The sequence below is a fragment of the Trichosurus vulpecula genome, chromosome 5, assembly GCF_011100635.1.
Source record: "Trichosurus vulpecula isolate mTriVul1 chromosome 5, mTriVul1.pri, whole genome shotgun sequence".
Taxonomy (NCBI): domain Eukaryota; kingdom Metazoa; phylum Chordata; class Mammalia; order Diprotodontia; family Phalangeridae; genus Trichosurus; species Trichosurus vulpecula.
In genome coordinates this window covers 72,832,825-72,852,371 of record NC_050577.1, presented here as the reverse complement: position 1 = coordinate 72,852,371, position 19,547 = coordinate 72,832,825, and positions in this window count along the sequence as shown.

Sequence of the window (19,547 nt, the reverse complement as noted above, 5' to 3'; positions counted from 1 at the left end):
CCAAACTCAGTTCCTCTTTAACTGCCTGCCCTTATCTTTTTTCATCACACAGGAGCCACCTCAGCCAAGCTCACCCCCTTGATCTCTGGGCAGGACATAGTATCATGCAAATGCAGAATATTTTATTGTCATGGATTTTAGCAGGAGTCAGATAGAGAGCCAGCTTTGGAACCTAGAAGTCCTGACTTTAAATTCTACCCCGATTCATACTGGTGTGACCCCAGGGCACATCACTTAGCTCCCAAGTGCTATGAAATTTCTTAAACTAGAGGCAATTCTAAGATTATAAGGTATAGAGAAATTGCCAAATTGCAGTGGTAAAAGGAGTTTTCTCATCTGGGAGTTTTTTATACCAATATAATTATGGGTCCAATCCCTGGCCCTAGGCCCCTGCTACATCAGATGGGTCCATAGGACTTGTCTATAGAAATGGATTCAGATTAAAAACTTTTCCCCTGGAGCTGTTCCAAGAGTGGCTAAATAATGCTAAAATGGGAGGAAATTAAAGACCTTTAGACATTCATTCACTGGCAATAGTATATGTAGGTGACCTATCACTTACCATTTGGCAAGGATGTAATACTCCAAATGACTTATTCCCATTTCTAGACCAACTTTTCCTGTATATTTGCATATTTAAAAGATTAGGACAAGGGCATGAAGGTGGATGCAGGCAGCTCACAGGGACAGACCAAAAGTGACAACCCCTGAATGCAAAAATATGCTGTGGATGAATCCAGCTGCTTAACTGCAATAGTATTGTTTAGTTCATGTTAAAATAGGCCTAGTCAGTCAATCTGAATATGAGCCTGTGTCAGCTCCTGAAGGAAGGGCCGACGGGCCTTTCTGAGCATCAAGAAAATGAGAGAGGAATTGGGATATAGCCTTCAGAGAGAGGCAAGGCAGAACCTCCAGCCAGTTGTCCACTTAGAATGCCAGCTGGATGTCCAGTGATACAGGGAGAAATAGAAAGGTTCCTGTGTTTGTCTGTAGGAGAGCAATTCCCACCCTGTGGGCTTCTAATCTTGTATAATGATTTTATCTGGCTTTGAAAGAATTGGGGGAAGGCACATGTTTTCCTATCACTCCATCCTATCTCCCACAGGGCAGCCCTCAAGAAAAGAGAGAGATCATTTTGGATAAATCTTCTCTCAACTTCCGCATGATTATTGCTTTATTGAGATTACTCATGTTCCCCGAATGAGGCCTGACATGCTGGCCTCTGCTTCTCATGGAGCCAGAAAGAAATCGACAGTTTGCTAGTCCTTGGGTTAACATACCATTAATTAAAGCTTCACACTGAGAGGTCCTTTCCCTTTGTTATACTCTTGGGGGTCTGTGCTACTTATAGGATCATGCTGTTTTCAAACAGGACCACGTCCACATGCCAGGCTTAAATCTGAATGTCCAGGCCCAAGCCCAGACTTAATTGCTAGGTCCAATGACAGAAGGGAGAAATTGGTAAGCAGATTTGGCGTGTGTCGTAAAATGGAAGAGCTGTGGAAATGTCATTTCCTATAAGATGATTATAAGAACCACGCAAACTTCCTTTGTTAATTGAAGGTTCTGGAAGTCTATAACAATGATAATGAAAACAATAATAATAACTCCCATTTATATGGTGCTTTAAGCCTTGCAAAGCCAAGTATTTGCAATGAAGTTGCTATTAGCAGTACTGATTTAGAGCCAGAAGGGACGTCAGAGGTCACCTAGTCCAGTCTTTTCTTTTTATAGATGCGGAAACTGAGGCCAACAGAAGTCAAATATCTTGTCCAAGAATCATACAATTGAATGCTTAGGTCTACTGATACAGAAGTAACCACAACTCTAAGACTGTATCAGCCAGGTACCATAACCAGATCAGCTGTCAAAGGGGTGATTTGTCATAATGTAGATTTTTTAAAAAGTTGTTTGATTTTTTTAAGATCAGTTCCATTTGTGTCTTGCAGCCATGATTAATATTGAATTTCTTCTCATAAGCTGTTCCTTTCTTAAAGAGAAACATTCCTGGAGATCCTGGACATCTTAAAATTATAACAATTGCTCATTTTATAACTAAATATCTCATAACATGATCATTACAATTTTCACCCTTAAAGGAGCTAGGCCCAATGGCAAGCCGCTCTTACCACGTGGGAGAAAGAACTCTTGCCTTAAATGTTCAACTTAAATCATTCAATTTAAATGTAATGGTCTAAAAGAAATCTTTCTGTGTTGTATAGTCTTTTCTTATGTATGCATGTAACAAGACAACACACTTCAGGTGGTATTTAATTTAAATATTTGTATACAAGAGCAAATGTTCTGAATGTGGCCTGAATATCACATTTAAATATTGTTGGCTCATATTGATTATGGTGCTGGAGAAATATATATATATATATATGTGTGTGTGTGTGTGTGTGTGTGTGTGTGTGTGTGTACACAGACACAGACACAGACACACACAGAGTCCACTTGTTTTACTGTCTTGAGTTCTGTCTTAATTCTGCAAAATACAAGTCACACATTTTTTTCTAAAAATAAAAAGGTCAAAGAACTTGGAATCAGATCCATGTTCTGTAGCCTACTACTTGCGAGATGTTGGAGAAGTCACATCCTCTCCCTGAGGCTCCATTTTCTCATCCATAAAATGAACGGGTTGGACCATATGATCTCAATGGTCCTTTCTAACTCTAAGTTCTTAGATCTGCTCCCAGAGAGGCAACTTAAAAAATATACCGTTCTGCTCAAACTGAAGATCTTTCAACAATGTTACATGCTGGTCTTTACAAATTTCCCTGAAAATAAAAAGACCAAGCTGCCTTTAACCGTTGGTTTCTAATAACTTGATGACTTTTTCCATGTAACTTAACTTCTCTGCGCCTCTGTTTCCTCATGAGGAATATGAGGGGATTGGATTAGATGATCTCTAAGGTCTCTTCCAACTCCATTTTAGTCTTAGATCACTTGGATGAGCAGATAATTCAATTATTCAAGTATTTTACTACTGGGAGTCCAATACATATCGGGAACTTTATATGGAATTTCCTGTGGTACATATTCCATAGTCCAAATGCCACAGAAGTAAATTCATTAGTGGATTGTTGATAATAGGAATTCAAATGCCTAATTGTCTCTGACCCCTCATAAGATAGACAATGAAGCAGTAGAAGGTATTTGCACTCCATTTCTGCCATATAGGACTTGTCTTGGGTTGTTCTCAGCATCAAAGGAGATAATGTACGCAAAATCTCCACGCAAATGTGAGTTATTTATTGAAGAGTAGGAGAACAAGTTTCCCCTTAGGAATTATTCATTCTGCTTATCTCAAATAATTCTCCAGGTCTGGAAAAGGCTGGGACCATCTACTCATTTGGTTTTTTTCCTATAGTTGTTCCTCTCTTCATATAGAAATAATAATAATAGGAGGAAGAATGGTAATGATGATGGTGATGGGTAACATTTAAGGGGTACAAAGTGCTTTGCAAATACTACCTGATTTGATTCTCATGACTACCCTGGGAGGTAGGTGCCATTATTAACCCTATTTTACAGATGAAGAAACTGAAGCAAACAGAAGTTAAGTGACTTGCTTAGAGGGCCACACAACTAATATCTGAGGCAGGACTTGAACTCAAGGTCTTCCTGACTCCAACACCAGCATGCCGCCTAATTGCAAATTTCTGAGCACGGGCTAAAGAATAGAAAACCAAAGTCTGGATAATTGACCAATTTTTTCACTTTATATCTCCCCAATTTGCCATTATTTAGACACAATTTCTTTATTTAGTTGCTTTGGGTAGAAGAGACCAGACTTTTTTCCTGCTTTTTTCCTTTTTTTCCTGCTTTTCCCTGCTCTTTTGCTTCTTCAATTCAAAATATCGCTGTTAAATTGATCCATGAACAATAGGTATTTGTCAAAGGCCTACATGTGCTTAGCATGTGGAAAAGGATTCTGGGGGAAATTTTTTAATAGGCAGAAAATCTGATCTATGTGACTTGAGAACAGGGGTTGGCAAAATACAACCCACAGGCCCAATCTGGCCTGCTGACTCTTTTTCAGGCCTTGTAAGCTAAGAATGGTTCTTATATTTTGTGTGACCCAATGCCTGTTTCTGTGTGGCCCATGGGCCCCAGGGGCCATACAAAACAGGCAGCCTGTGTGGGTTGTATGGGGAACACAGACAACAATACTCACATCAGAGACTTGTTTTGTCATCGTATCTCCGATATCTAACAGGGTGCCAGATACTCAGGGGGTGCTTCGTGGGTGCTTGGCGATTGATCAGTGAGAGTTAAAGAAGAACAAATTTCTAGTTGTTGATGATGATGATGTAGTTTTGTTGTAAAAGAGACCTTAGACTCCTAGTCTGTTGCTCTTTATTTTTTTTTATCAGTATGAGGACTGAGGTGGGTCGAAGAGGTGAGGTCACACATGTAGTGATTAGCAAAGCCAAGATAATAATAATATTAATGCTAATGATAAGAGCCTAGGCCTCCTACCTACAGAACTTCCAGTGTCTCTCTGCCCCCTTATGTCATTCTATATGCGATTTCACATAGTCTAAGGAAATTGTCATTCAACAGTTTAAGAAATCTCATTTATCATTGACTTAAAAAAATAAATAAAAGAAGCAATTTTGAAATGCTTCCTCTCCCTTTCTAATCATTCTTTGAAAGCCATTTTCCTTTTACCCAGTTTACATCCAAATTTTAGTCCTGTTGACAGTTAACTCAAGAGTCTTTTATCTGTGCTTAATGTCACCAGCCATATCCTGCCATCGATCCACATGAAAAAACTCCCTGTTGAATCAGCGGGGAGTCCTATGTAAAAATCAATGGCCGGACATGGCTTATGTGAGTAGTGGTTACTGTAAACTGTCTAAGGTGGGGGGGCCACCACAAACATTAGGATAACCCTTTAGAATTTGTTAAAAAAATCCTTGGATTTCTATTCATCTAAAGGTAGAAAAAGAAAGGAAGGAAGGAAATGGTACATGTTTGTGGAGAATAATCTGTCAAGTTCCCACAGTTGAATTGGCAGACTTGTATTGTCTTCCAAAAGTCTTAGAAACATTTAAAAAGAAAAAAAAAAGCTGATGGGGTAGAGGGAGGGGATAAAAATAGTTAAACCATAAACACATAAAATCTTCCCCCCAAAAGTCATGTAGATGTTCTCTGAATCCAAAACATGCAAATGATTTCCCAGAATAATGAAGCCCAGTCCATTTAAATAGGATGGGATGCTCTCCACCCTCATTAACGCAATAACTAGCATATCAAAGATGAGAGTGAGAATGAAGGGAATCTAGGCTCATGCTTGTATTATCAATATTAAAAGCTTTACAATTTTCTTCTACACAGAACTGTGTTCTTCTGAGGTGATTTTTTTTTAATGACAGAAAATGAGACCTTATCAAATTCCTAGGGGGTCGATGGGGAAAGATGGCATTTGTTAAATTAAAGAATCATCAAATTTCAGAGCTCAAAGGAACCAGGATTGTTTAATCCAAGCCCCTCATTTTATAGATGAGCAAACAGATGAGCTCCATTTCATGAGCTTCCCATTTTGGTATTCTGATTCTGGTAGAAAGTCTCCATGTTCCAAAAATGCTGGATAATTTAACATTTCTCATTTTTATCCTACTGTCTCCTACCTCCATGCACATGGCCTCTGATGTCCAAAATAGATACCTCCATCCTCACTTGTTGGTTGAATCCTTCTCTTCCTTTGAGGCCCATTTCAGATATTGTGGTCACCATTCTTTATGCATATATCTCATCCCTCTATAAATTATAAGCTTATTGAGAGAAATAATTCTTTTCAACAAACATTTATTAAGCACTGACTATATTCAAGATTGTGTGGACTAGCGACTTGGACAAATCACTCAATTTCTAAGTGCTCTAGGCAACTCTCTAAGACTTTAAATCATCGTGAATGGGATGGTTTTTGTTGGTTGAAGGAGTTTCCTGAGCTCGGTGAAATAACAGATCCAATTTCTACCCCATCCCATATGTTCAAGACACTGTTTAATGGTGTTATTTTTTTTCAGCTTAGGATTCCCAACATCTAGCACAGTGTACTTGGTGTGTGCTGGAGGCTTAATAATTGTTTGTGGAAGTGAATTGAATTTCATAATAAAAAGGAGACACTATTGAACAAGAGGAAGTTAGTTTATCATAGGAGTCATCAACCCAGTGCACTGATGGTGCTGGTTTGTGCATTTCTGAAATGTGTGTAGAAAGAAGAATCACATCTTATTCACTTCCACTAATATTTGCTCATAATCTTCTTTGAATATGAAAGACATATATTGATTATTCAGATTAATTCTTATTAGGGAGAATTGGAGAAATACACTCTGTTGGGTGAAAAGACAAAAGGAAACAGCATGATGTCACAGAAAGAGCATGTCTATTAGCTCGGTAACCTGGGTTCTAGGGTTGGCTCTGTCAATGACATTAAGATAATTTCTTCACCCCTCTGGGCTTCAGCTCCTGGTTAGACTAACCAGGCTCTAAGCTCTCTTCCAATTCTACCTCATTATTAACTTTTCTTGTGGCAGAAAAAGGTATTACGAGATTGAGGGTGAGAAGTGATCTGAGAATGAAGGAGACCGCTTGAGTAGAACACCAAAGGCTGAAAAGATTCTCCAGAACAAAAAGGGAGCAGAGGCAAATGGTTTCTGGGAAAGAGAGAGATTAGTGTTGGGGGGTGCGGTTTGGTGGTGGTTGGTTTTTTTTTTAATGTGAGCAAATATGACGAAAAACATGATGCTGCACTGATGATTCTTTTCAATGCTTCTCAAATTTGGGGACCCGAAACCTATGAAAGATTGTAAGAAGAGAGAAAAGGAGAAGAGAAAAGCAAGAAGAGAGAAATATCTTCTTTTGGGGGGAGGGGAGAGAGAGAGAGTGAGAGAGAGGGAAAGAGAGAGAGGGAGGGAGAGAGGGAAAGAGAGAGAAAGAAAGAGAGAGAGAGAGAGAGAGAGAGAGAGAGAGAGAGAGAGAGAGAGAGAGAGAGAGAAATAGATTGCCCCTATTGAGTGACTTTTTATAGGATATATCATGTCCCTTTTACTTCTTTGTGATACTATCAAAGAGGAAACTTGAGATGTAGCCAGAAGCAGATTTAAGGAGATCTTGTCAACAGGAGATCTAAAAATGGCTAGAGTGACATGGTATACTCCATCCCCACCCACTATTTTGTCACTATCTTCATCACTTAAGTGTGTTGACTTAAATCAACACATATTTATTAAATACCTATTATGTGCTATGGACTATAGGAATACAAAGAAAAAGAAACCATGGCCATGCTCCCATTTGTTGCTGAATCATCTCCATCATGTCCAACTGTTTGTTGCCCCATTTGGGGTTTTCTTGGCAGAGATACTAGAATGGTTTGCCATTTCCTTCTCCAGCTCATTTTACAGATGAGGAACTGGAGCAAACAGGGTTAAGTGACTTGCCCAGGATCAAGCAGCTAGTAAGTGTCGGAGGCCAGGTTTGAACTCAGGAAGTTCAGTCTTCCTGGCTCTAGGCTGGGCACTCTTTCCACTGCACCACCTAGGCACTCATGCTCTCAAAGACCTAACAGGTTGTTTGAGGAGACTTTGTCAGGAGTCTGCTTTATACTTCAGTGAAAGAGAAGATTATTCATCAGTCACTAAAATCTTATATGTCTATTGGCAAAACACACCTCTTATGTCCCTCCCAAAGGAGCCTTGGGGAATACAGTGGGGCCTCAGGGCCACATGTGGCCCTCTAGGTTTTCATGTGTGGCCCTTTGAATGAATCCAAACTTCATAGAATAAATCTCCTTAATAAAAGGATTTGTTCTGTAAAACTTAGACTCAGTCAAAAGGCTGTATACCCAAGCACCTAGAGGGCCACATGTGGCCTTGAGGCCGCAGGTTCCCTAACCCTGGTCTAGGGTATAAAGCAAGGACCAGTGAGTATCCTTATTTGTCTATGGCTTTGCCTCTGCTATGCCCATTAAACTGTGAGTTTCTTTGGGGAAGGGGCGGTTTTTGCCTTTGTTTCCTCGTTAGACAGTAAACAAGCATTTATTAAATATTTGCTGTCTTTGCAAACTTTCAAAGATGAGAGTGTAATGGAGCTATTCATGATAGGAAGAAATAGCAATTGTAAGAGTTGGCTATTTAGGCCAAATATTTATCATGAAACCATTAGCAAGTAATACACCTGTACGCAAACTTCTCTAATTAGAATCATAACTCACTTGCACTCTTGATCTTGATGGCAGTGGATATGAGTCTTTTCAGGAAGTGCCAAAAATTAATGACCGTGGAAGAATTTTCAAGTGCTTCGTGGGATGAGATCTTAGGTATTACACTGATCTATTGATTAGGACCCTCGGGTGTAGTCTAAAGAATATTATGCACGTGAACTGCTTTCTTATTTTAAAAACAGTATTCAATATTTGACATTTACCTAAACTTTTCATGTACATTCTCCACATGATAACACCCTGAGGTAGGAAGGTAATACATGCTATTATTCCCAATTCAAAGGTGAGGAAAGAGACTCAGAGAAATTAAGAGACTTGCCCAAGGTAACATAACCAGAAATGAGCTATGGTTCAAACCTGGGCCTCTTGTCCCAAAATGCAATGTTCTTTCTCTATTGTAGCTGACTTTATATGAGCCATTCTCCAGGGTAACTAAGGGTGCACTTACAGGTGGTATTTATTCATCTACCATACAGCCAGACTAGATAAGAACATTTGGTTGATCCCACCATCTGTGACCCACTTAAATAGAGAAACAGATTATAAAGAGATACAAACTCTGTCCTGCTACTTGTTATATTAGGAAGGCAGAATTTATGATTTCAAAGAGAATCTCATACGTGCCTGAAAGGTTCGGAACCGCAGGATATAAGGAATTCTCTAGGCAGAAGGCAGGAAAACTAAAGCATGTATTTACACTCCACAGTAACAGGTCCACAAACCAGCGTCCCCATTTTGACATTTTGATCAAAAGCTTCCAGGCCCAATAAGTCCACCTCATAAGAGTGACCAGGAGGCCACAGAGAAGTGAGATGGTATAAGGCAAAATCGTATACATGCTTCCCCTCTACAGTAAGAAGATTACCCACTGGTCTCCAGTCCTTGTTCAGGACTCCTCGCTCCACGTGGGTCAGCTCTGCTACCGGCAGCTCAGCTTTGGCTGTAGGCGTCTCTGGCTCCAACCTGAAAAGGAAAAGGGGTCTTCAAGCTGTCCTCTCCCCTCTCATAGAGTTTTCGATATCCTCAAGCGCCGCCTGAATGACCAGGGCTGATTGGTTCTTGAGTTGGCCCCTCCCCCTAGCCGTAGACCAGGTTAACACCCAATAGGGCATGGCTCTGGAGTTAACACCTCCCCTCAGCCAGCCCCATGAATCCCAGAAGAGAATCAGCAGCAACCAGCAAGGTAAGCTGAGTCACTCAAGGAAAACAAAGGCCACTCTGGCCACACTTGTGTGGTGTGGAGCTGGCTCCTTTCCCCTATCCATCTCTATCCCTATAGTCCAAATAATTTTTTTTTAATCCTGGCCCAGTTTGACCACAATATTGTGGCTGCAATTTTAGTTTCAAAGGAGGCATATCTGGAATTGTATGGATTTTGAAATTTTTGAAAAAAAAATGCAACCGGGAACTATTCAATTCAACAAACATTCATTAAGTACTAATTGTGTGAAAGGCACTCTATTAACCACTGGCACACATGCAGACAAAAAATGGAGCAGTTATTGCCTTCAAGAAAATTCCATTCTACCAGGCAGGATATAACATGTTTGTAGATAAGGGAATAGTATAAAGTAAAGAGTGAAGGAGGCAAGGGAGAGATTAGACAAAGTACAGTGGGGATATTTGAGGCAAGAAAGATCGGTAACAGCTGGCAAGATCAGGCAAAGCTTCATGGAAGAGCAAATGATCTGAGTGAGGGGTTATACAATTCACTGCCCCCATACCCCAACTCGGTTGATTTAGTCAGTACAGGAAAAACTGTACAATTGTGGCCATTCCTTTATGAATTATGAACAAATCTGTAAGTGAAACTATAGTAAGCAACATGATTGGTTGAATAAACAAATTATTCATGGTCCTGGGGTCCTTAAGCAGCTAAGCCCTGGATAGCAGAAAGTTGTCCAGGCTTGAAATCTCTTTGTGAAAGAGACAGCTCCCTCCCCCATACTCACTGGGGATGGGGAAAGAATTTCTCTCTTACCTACCCACATCTCTACATTAGGCATGGCATTTAGCATCAGCGGTTCAAGAGTTCGTCAATTCTAAAGAAAGTCTGAGGAAATGTTGGAGGGAGCAGAAACAGCAACTACAGACAGATATGGATACAAAAAGGCAGCCATTTGAGGGAAGAAGCAGTGATAAGAAGCGGGAAATGACAAGAGATTTGGCTATGGACTCAAAAGAAATGTAGCCATGTAACTTGGTGATTAAGCTATAGAAAGAAGCAAACTCTGGGCACTCTGTGAAACAACCCACCTAACAGAAATGTTGTAGTCAAGAGAAGTTATATGAGGACTCCTGAGCTCTGGAGTACTAAGAGTTGTGAGCCACCTTCATTACACCTGTATCTTGCATGTGAGCCTCACTACCTTTGTACTCCAAGTTTGTGCTGACTCTTCCCACAGATTGTTCTATGTATTTATGGGGGAATGTGCCCCAAGATTAGGAAGAGAATGTTTTGTAGCTACTGTTCTCATTATGCCTTTGATAAAAGCTAATGATGTACACTGGCTGATTGTTAAAGGGAAGCACGCCAGCAGGAGCTCATGAGCTATAGTGTTAGGGGTACACACCTATGGAATTACCCCTTAAACCTGAGGTAGCAGTGACATTAATGTGACTGAATTGGGGCATATGCCCGAAAGGATGTTGCATATGGATTATGAAAAGCAGATATGATTAGGTAGTGCATTTTGAACTTGGGGGATGTCTCATGTGAATGACTATGTGCAGGACAGAGATAGTCTATCAAATGTGGGCATAGCTAGAGTTTGGTTGCAATTTAGGATACATGAAAGGACGTATATGAAGCTAGAAAGCTAAGATTGGAGAGAAGAGAGTAAAGGAAACAAGGAGACCAATTATGAGATTGTTAAAATAATTTAGACAAGAAATGATGATATCCTGAATTAAGGTGTTATTGCTGTTTACCCTTTGTTTTTGAAGAGGACAAATGATGTCATGGGGTGATGTCTTGACTCGCACATAAATTAGATTTAAGTGAGGCAGAGTTGTATAAAGTTATCAGCCTCACCTTCTCTCTCAGAGTCATTGAAGTCCAGTGGTAAGACAAATGTTGAGGTGACTGGTGATATTAGGGATTCAGTGGATGACCTTGGTGTCTTTGATTTCTTGCCTAGCTCCTAGTGCTCCACAGCTGCCTTCATGGCCATTGGAACAAATTGTTTTTATCTACCCATTCTCCTGAGGGAAGTCTTCACTAGTTTTGGGTAGACATCCCCCTAATTCACTGATGGGTTTGAGGCCTGTCAGTTACCCTCAACCTGGTTTAGTCCATCTGCTGAAATGGTTTTACTGGAGTATGGCCACCATGCATGATACAGCTTCTTGCAGCCATAGGTGAGAGATGGATGAAGGTGGATACCAAAGGTATTGAGCATCCCTGAAAAAGGTTTGGCAATCCCTCACACCAGAGGTGCTAGTTTTCCCTAAATACCCCATACACCCCTCCTGAAAGTAAGGTACTCTCCATGTGATGAAGAAAAACATAATGAATAATTGTATTTTCTTGAAAATATTCTTGCCTAATCACAGTGAATGTCTATTCATTATGGTTTTTAAAGGTATGATTTTATCATTAAGCTACAGTCAATCAATAAACATTTCTTTAAAAATTATTTCTTTTTAACATTCTTTTTTTTACATTCAAATTCTCTTCCTCACAGAATACATGGAGGTGACTAGGGTGGGGACTGGAAAGGTAGGAAGGGGTTGGGTTAGGAACGGCTTTAAAGTCCAAACAGAGCATTTTAACTTTAATCCTGGAGGTCATGAGGAGCCTCTGGAGTTGATCGAATGGAGTGTGTGACATGGCTCAATCTTTGTAGTAGGAATATCTGTTTAATAGCTAAGTGGACGATGGACTGGAGTGGGGAGAAACTTGAAGTAGAAAGACCAAGCAGCAGGTTATTGCAATACTCTAGGCCAGAAGTGGTAAGGACCTGGACCAGGGTGGTAGCAGTGTCAGAATAGAGAAGGGAGTATATATGAGAGATATTGCAAAGGTAAAAGCAACAGGCTTTGACAGCATAATGGATAAAAGGGGTTAGAGAGAGTGAGGAGTCCAAGATGACCCTAGGTTGTGAGGATGGCTAACTGGGAGGTGATGGTGCCCTGGACAGTCACAGAGAAGTTCAGAAGAAGAGAGGGTTTGGGGGAAGAGATAAGTTCAGTTTTCAACATTTCATGTTGAATTTAAGAGGTCTACGGGAGAACAAGTTTGAGGTGTCTAATAGGCAAGTGAAGCTGCAAGTCTGAAGGGTAGTAGAAAGGTTAGGGATGAAATCTCAGATAAGTAGATCCAAGAATCTTCAGCATAAGCATTTAACCCATGGGAGCTAATGAGGTCACCAAGTAAAAATAATATAGAAGCAGAAGAGAAGGGGGCTCAGGATAGAACTGAGGGATCCCCACTCTTAGCAGGCATGACCTGGATGAAGTTCCAGCAAGGGAGACTGAGGGAGTGATTATAGAGGTAGGAGGAGAGCTAGGTTAGTGTCAAGGAAACATAGGTGGAGATATGATCAAGAGGAAGGCAAGGGAACCTGTCAAAGCTTTCAGAGGGGTCAAGAAGGATTCTCTAGTGAGTACTGCTACAGGCAGCTAGGTGGTGCAGTGGATAGAGCTCCAGGCCTAGAGTCAGGAATACTTGGGTTCCAATCCAGCCTCAGACACTTACTATGTGATGCTAGGCAAGTCACTTAAACCTGTTCAAATCAGTTTCCTCATCTATAAAATGAGCTAGAGAAGGAAATGGCAAACCACTCAAGTATCTCTGCCAAGAAAACCCCAAATGGGGTCACAAAGAGTCAGACACAACTGAAATGGCGGAATAATAATGAGTGAGAATATGAATGAATATTACTAATAAAGAAGGCTTATCTGAGCAGACCAAAAATATTACCAAATGAACAAAGCAAGCTTTGGAAGAGCTTAGGTATTTGTAAGCCTATAAGATGATAGGTCAGAGAAGTAGTTTTTTTTGTCTCCTCTCTCTCCTTCTTCCCCAATCACACAGCTCTTGGCCTGGATCATCACCTACAGTCTAGGCTCATTCTCACCAAGGTGATTAGTGTAGAAAGGTAGCTGAAACTGACAGGGCAAACTGTGTTTTTTTTTTTTTACTTCTTTCTTTCTTTATTTATTTAATATATTTAGTTTTCAGCATTGATTTTCTCAAGAGTTTGAATTATAAATTTTCTCCCCATTTCTACCCTCCCCACCACTCCAAGATAGCATATATTCTGGTTGCCCTGTTCCCCAGTCAGCCCTCCCTTCTGTCACCCCACTCTCCTCCCATCCCCTTTTACCTTCCTTTCTTGTAGGGCAAGATAAATTTCTATGCCCCATTGCCTGTGTGTCTTATTTTCTAGTTGCATACAAAAACTTTTTTTTTTTGTTTTTGAACATCTATTTTTAAAACTTTGAATTCCATATTCTCTCCCCTCTTCCCTTCCCACCCACCCTCCCTAAGAAGTCAAGCAATTCAACATAGGCCACATGTGTATCATTATGTATAACCCTTCCACAATACTCATGTTCTGAAAAACGAACTATATTTTGCTCCTTCCCAACCCATCCCCCTTTATTGAATTTTCTCCCTTGAACCTGTCCCCTTTCGAAAGTGTTTGTTTTTGATTATCTCCACCCCCATCTGCCCTCCCCTCCATCATCCCCCCTTTTTCCTTTATCTTCTTCCCTCCTCTTTCCTGTGGGGTAAGATAACCAATTGAATATGTATGGTATTCCCTCCTCAGGCCAAATCTGATGAGAGCAAGATTCACTCATTCCCTTCTCACCTGCCCTCTCCCCTCCTCCCACAGAACTGCTTCCTCTTGCCACCTTTATGCGAGATAATCCACCCCATTCTATCTCTCCCTATCTCCCTCTCTCAATATATTCCTCTCTCATCCCTTAATTTGATTTTATTTCTTTTAGATATCTTCATCTTCAACTCACCCTGTGCCTGCTCTCTCTCTCTCTCTCTCTCTCTCTCTCTCTGTCTATATATATATATATATATATATATATACATACACACATATATACACACATACGTATATACATACACATTCACTTATATATATATATATATATATAATATATATATATATATATATATATATTATTATATATACACATAAACAGATATATATATATGCATATTCCCTTCAGCTACCCTAATGCTGAGGTCTCATGAATCATACATGTCATCTTTCCATGTAGGAATGTAAACAAAACAGTTCAACTTTAGTAAGTCCCTTGCAATTTCTTTTTCTTGTTCTTTTTCTTGATTACCTTTTCATGCTTCTCTTTATTCTTGTGTTTGAAAGTCAAATTTTCTATTCAGCTCTGGTCTTTTCACTGAGAAAACTTGAAAGTCCTCTATTTTATTGAAAATCCATATTTTGCCTTGGAGCATGATACTCAGTTTTGCTGTGTAGGTGATTCTTGGTTTTAATCCCAGCTCCATTGACCTCCGGAATATGGTATTTCAAGCCCTTCAATCTCTTAATGTAGAAGCTGCCAGATCTTGGATTATTCTGATTGTGTTTCCACAATACTCAAATTGTTTCTTTCTGGCTGCTTGCAGTATTTTCTCCTTGATCTGGGAGCTCTGGAATTTGGCGACAATGTTCCTAGGAGTCTTCTTTTTGGGATCTATTTGAGGAGGCGATCTATGGATTCTTTCAATTTCTATTTTACTCTCTGGCTCTAGAATATCAGGGCAGTTCTTGATAATTTCTTGAAAGATGATATCTAGGCTCTTTTTTTGATCATGGCTTTCAGGTAGTCAAATAATTTTTAAATTATCTCTCCTGGATCTATTTTCCAGGTCAGTGGTTTTTCCAAGGAGATATTTCACATTGTCTTCCATTTTGTCATTCCTTTGGTTCTGTTTTATAATATCTTGATTTCTCATCAAGTCACTAGCTTCCACTTGCTCCAATCTAATTTTTAAGGTAGTATTTTCTTCAGTGGTCTTTTGGACCTCCTTTTCCATTTGTCTAATTCTGCATTTCAAGGCATTCTTCTCCTCATTGGCTTTTTGGAGCTCTTTTGCCATTTGAGTTAGTTTATTTTTTAAGGTGTTGTTTTCTTCAGTATATTTTTCAGTATTTTTTTGGGTCTCCTTTAGTAAGTTATTGACTTGTTTTTCATGGTTTTCTCACATCCTTCTCATTTCTCTTCCCAATTTTTCCTCTACTTCTCTAACTTGCTTTTCCAAATCCTTTTTGAGTTCTTCCATGGCCTGGGACCAGTTCATGTTTTTCTTGGAGGCTTTTGCTGTAGGCTCTTTGACTTTGTTAACTTCTCCTGTCTGTATGTTTTGGTCTTCTTTGTCACCAAAGAAAGAATGCAAAGTCTGAGACTGAATCTGGGTGCCTTTTTGCTGCCTGGCCATATTCCCAGCAAACTAACTTGACCCTTGAGTTTTTCACTGGGGTATGACTGCTTGTGGAGTTTAGAGAACTATGCTGCACGCCTGGGGGGTTGCACCAGCTCTGCCACACCAGCACTCCTCCTTCCCCAAGAACCCCCAACCTGGACTGGACTTAGATCTTCAGCAGGCTCTTCACTCCTGCTCTGATCTGCCACTTAATTCCTCCCACCAGGTGGGCCTGGGGCCAGAAGCAACTGCAGCTGTACTTCTGTAGCTTCCCCACCTCCGCTGCCCCGGGGGCGGTGGCGGAACTACGAACTCCTTCCATTCCCGCAGCTTTTCCCACTAACCTTCCCCACTGTCTTTGGTGTTTGTGGGTTGAGAAGTCTGGTAACTGCCGAACCTCACTGATTCAGGGCTCTAGGGCACACTCTGCCCAGCTCCTGGTCTGGTTGTTCTGTGCCACTCATGCTGGGCTCTGCTCTGCTCCCAGCTCTATGCGGGATGGACTTCACCCAGAGACCATCCAGGCTGTCCTGGACTGGAACCCTGCTTCCCTCTGCTGTTTTGTGGGTTCTGCAGTTCTAGAATTGGTTCAGAGCCATTTTTTATAGGTTTTTGGAGGGACTCGGCAGTGAGCTTTCGCTAGTCCCTGCTTTCCAGCCGCCATCTTGGCTCCGCCCCCAGGGCAAACTGTCTTTATGGACTCCTCTCTGCCTAGTAAGCCTGGCCTTGAAACTTGTTTGTCATAATGATTGCTAACAGCTGGTTAGCTGAGGATTGTATCGGGGGTGGGGAGCAGGCAGAGGCACTCAGCTGACTGGGGGCCAAGAGAAGGGGATGAGGGCATGGCTTAGGGAAAGTTATTTCATATCTAGGTGCTTCCATAATATTTTGTATGGTATGGCCTAGAGAGCTTGACTCTGGTGCTTGCCTTTGAGTGCATAGCTTATATGTTTTTATGTTTTGAGCACTGATCTCTAAATTATCATTTAGAAAGGTGCTTGATAAAATGATTAAATGATGCTGTAAAACATAACTCAAGTGATACAGATGGCAAAATGTACCAAAATTAGATCTAAGGGTCAAAAGGTCAGCAATTTCAAAGTATATTTATTCAATGATTGCCCAAATTAATTAATCCTGACTGGCAAGCCAGAACTGCATTCAGACAGTTACACGAAAGGTACCAGCTGGTTCAGAAGTCTAAGGAACAGCAGGGGCCTTCTATGTTGATGGGATCCCAGGAAAAGAGGATCTAAAAAAACAAAACCTTTCCATTTAAAAAGAAACGTACCATTTTGCTAGAAATAGCAAAGGGGCCATTTTTTTAATCCAACTTAGAAATTTTTGAATTTTTTTAAAGGATATACTTAGGAAAACAGGAGGTTAAGTTATGGTTTGGGAAAACTGTGAATTGTGACATTTATGAGACTTGACTGTATTTGCAGAAAGGAAATAAAACAAATTGTATTCTGTTCAGAATAGTGATAGAAGCACTATAGGAACATGAGCAAAGATGACTACTAATAAAGAAAGTTTATATGAGCAGGTCAAAAATATTACAAAGTGAATCAAGTGAGCTTTGGGGCTTGCTTTGATTTTTAATTGAAAAGCGCACATCCTATCAGATACAATTTCTGATAAACAATTGGTTTAGGGACTTGCCAATTAAAAGGCACTAATGTAAGCTTTTTGAACATGACTCTTCTCCTATGAAATCAAACCACAGCCCAGTGGCAGAACTGAATTCATAAAAGACTTGTGGCTACAGCTCCATTCGTTAAGTAATTTGCTATAACTCAACTAACGGCTCCATCCTCTGATTGTTATTCCCCTGAATGCTAATAAAGGGACTGATAATGGAAAAGCCTATGTATTATCAGGGAGCCCCACCTCCAGGCCTCATCCCAGGATACCATGAACTCCTTACAAATAATTAAAGAGAGCTCTATCGGAGAGCCTTTAGGGGCAGAAGTGAGTCTTGGTTTCCTAGAAACTATTCATGAGGAAGTAAAATCTCCCTCAATTCTGTGACAATCATTTGCAAAATCTCTACTCTGCTTTTCGGATTGAGTTAAAATGATGGCCCTGATTCCGTTCTTTGCTGTAATAGCATGGCTGTTATTCCAACTTGCAGCCAATGAGATCGGAGCCGTTCCAGAGCCACTGATTGGTGTTTCCATTAGCCTAATGGTACCATTGAAATAATTATTATTTTGGCTTTTGTAATGAAAATTGGCTACCTGGCAGAAAACAGAGCCTAGGTTTTTGTTTTTTTCCCAGCTTTGAAGGCAGTTACTAAAGGGTTAGTGCTCAAAACAATGGAAGGACCCAAATGTTTTGTTTTCATCCTTGCATTTCAGGGATATAAAGCAATTGACAGTACTAATTGTAAGATTCATGAAGGTAAGCAATGAAATGGGGAAGTGTAGTTAATGTCAGGTTTTTGATTCTAAGACTATTCAGAAGATTCAAACGGACTGCATAAGAAATGCCAAATCATATAACAGTAATAATATTCTGTTCTATTTTTAAAGGAAAATAACTTCCATACTGAAAAGTCTCAGGAAATACTTCATTCCCATTCACAGCTGCCATAAAGAGAAGTCAAAATTGACATGATTGGCTGTGGAGCAAGAAGGATGCTATGATATGAATGGGAGATGTAGACTCATTGTTACACGAGGTTCCATTCCAGGTGCCCCAGAGAATTGGCAGTAGAACTAGTTATCAGGCCTGAGGAAGGCTATAATTGCCCTTAAGGGGTTGTGCTTCACGGAAACCAAAATCATATCAAGCTTCAATAATTAAATTATAAGAGAAGGCTGACTGAATAAGATGGGTTTGTTTCTAAGAGAGCGCCAGAGGTTTCTGGTTGGCGTCTTAATTGCAGTTTTAAAATAATGAAGAGGACTAATAAAATTTCCATCAGACTCTTCATATTTGTCCAGAACACATAAAATGAAGGAAAATGACATGGGCAAAGTCAAAAGAAGCTGCTTGACAGCTAGCACAAAGGAAGCTTTGTCTGCAATAGCATAAGACGGGAAGCCATTAAGAGTAAAGAAGAACGCTGTGGGACCTCAAACAAGAAAGGGGGCAGTCTGAGAAATAAATAGGCAGAGAATGGAATGAGAAGAATCAGAGCCAAGGTGTAGTGGGCACAGCAGCTCTTTTCTTTTCCCAGGACATTTGAGATTCTAATGAAGAGAACAACTCCATCTCCCTCACTCTACAGTGAAATCGAGAATGGGATTTCAAGAGTGAATGGGCAATGACAGGAAATCTTTTGCAAGTGATTCTAATGGGCAGTCAATGAGACTCCTGCTGAATTCCCCAAGACCCCTAGTGTGGTCTGGTTTCTGAACAGGAAAATCACAGCTGCCCAGGCTCTACTGCATGTTACAGCTAATAAGACCATCTAGTCATTTTGGAAAACAAAAGAAAGAAAAGGGAATCCTTCTCAAAACAATATTTTGGGGAGCGTTTTTCATTCTTAGGTCTCCAGTGGCAAACATCTGGATTTACAGGATTTTTTCCTTTTTGCTAAAGTAACTAAACAAATAGGTATTTAAGTAACAGATGCAGCCTTAGTATACTTAGATAGAGCTATGATCTCATCCTTTAAAGTATTCCCTCCAATGGTGCAACTGACAACCTATCTCCCCATCCCAATCCTGTGCAACTCTCATCCATGACTTTCCGTAAATCTACCAGAGGTACAGCCTAGTATCTTGTTCCATTAGGTCTTATAACATGACATCGGTGTCAATAGAGCATTTGGGCTATCCATCTGTTATCCTTCATTCTCACTCCATAACTGGTCCATTTGCTTTCTCAGGCATACTCCTCTTCAGTGATATCTCTTATGTTGTTCTCTGTGCATAATTCATTGGGGGT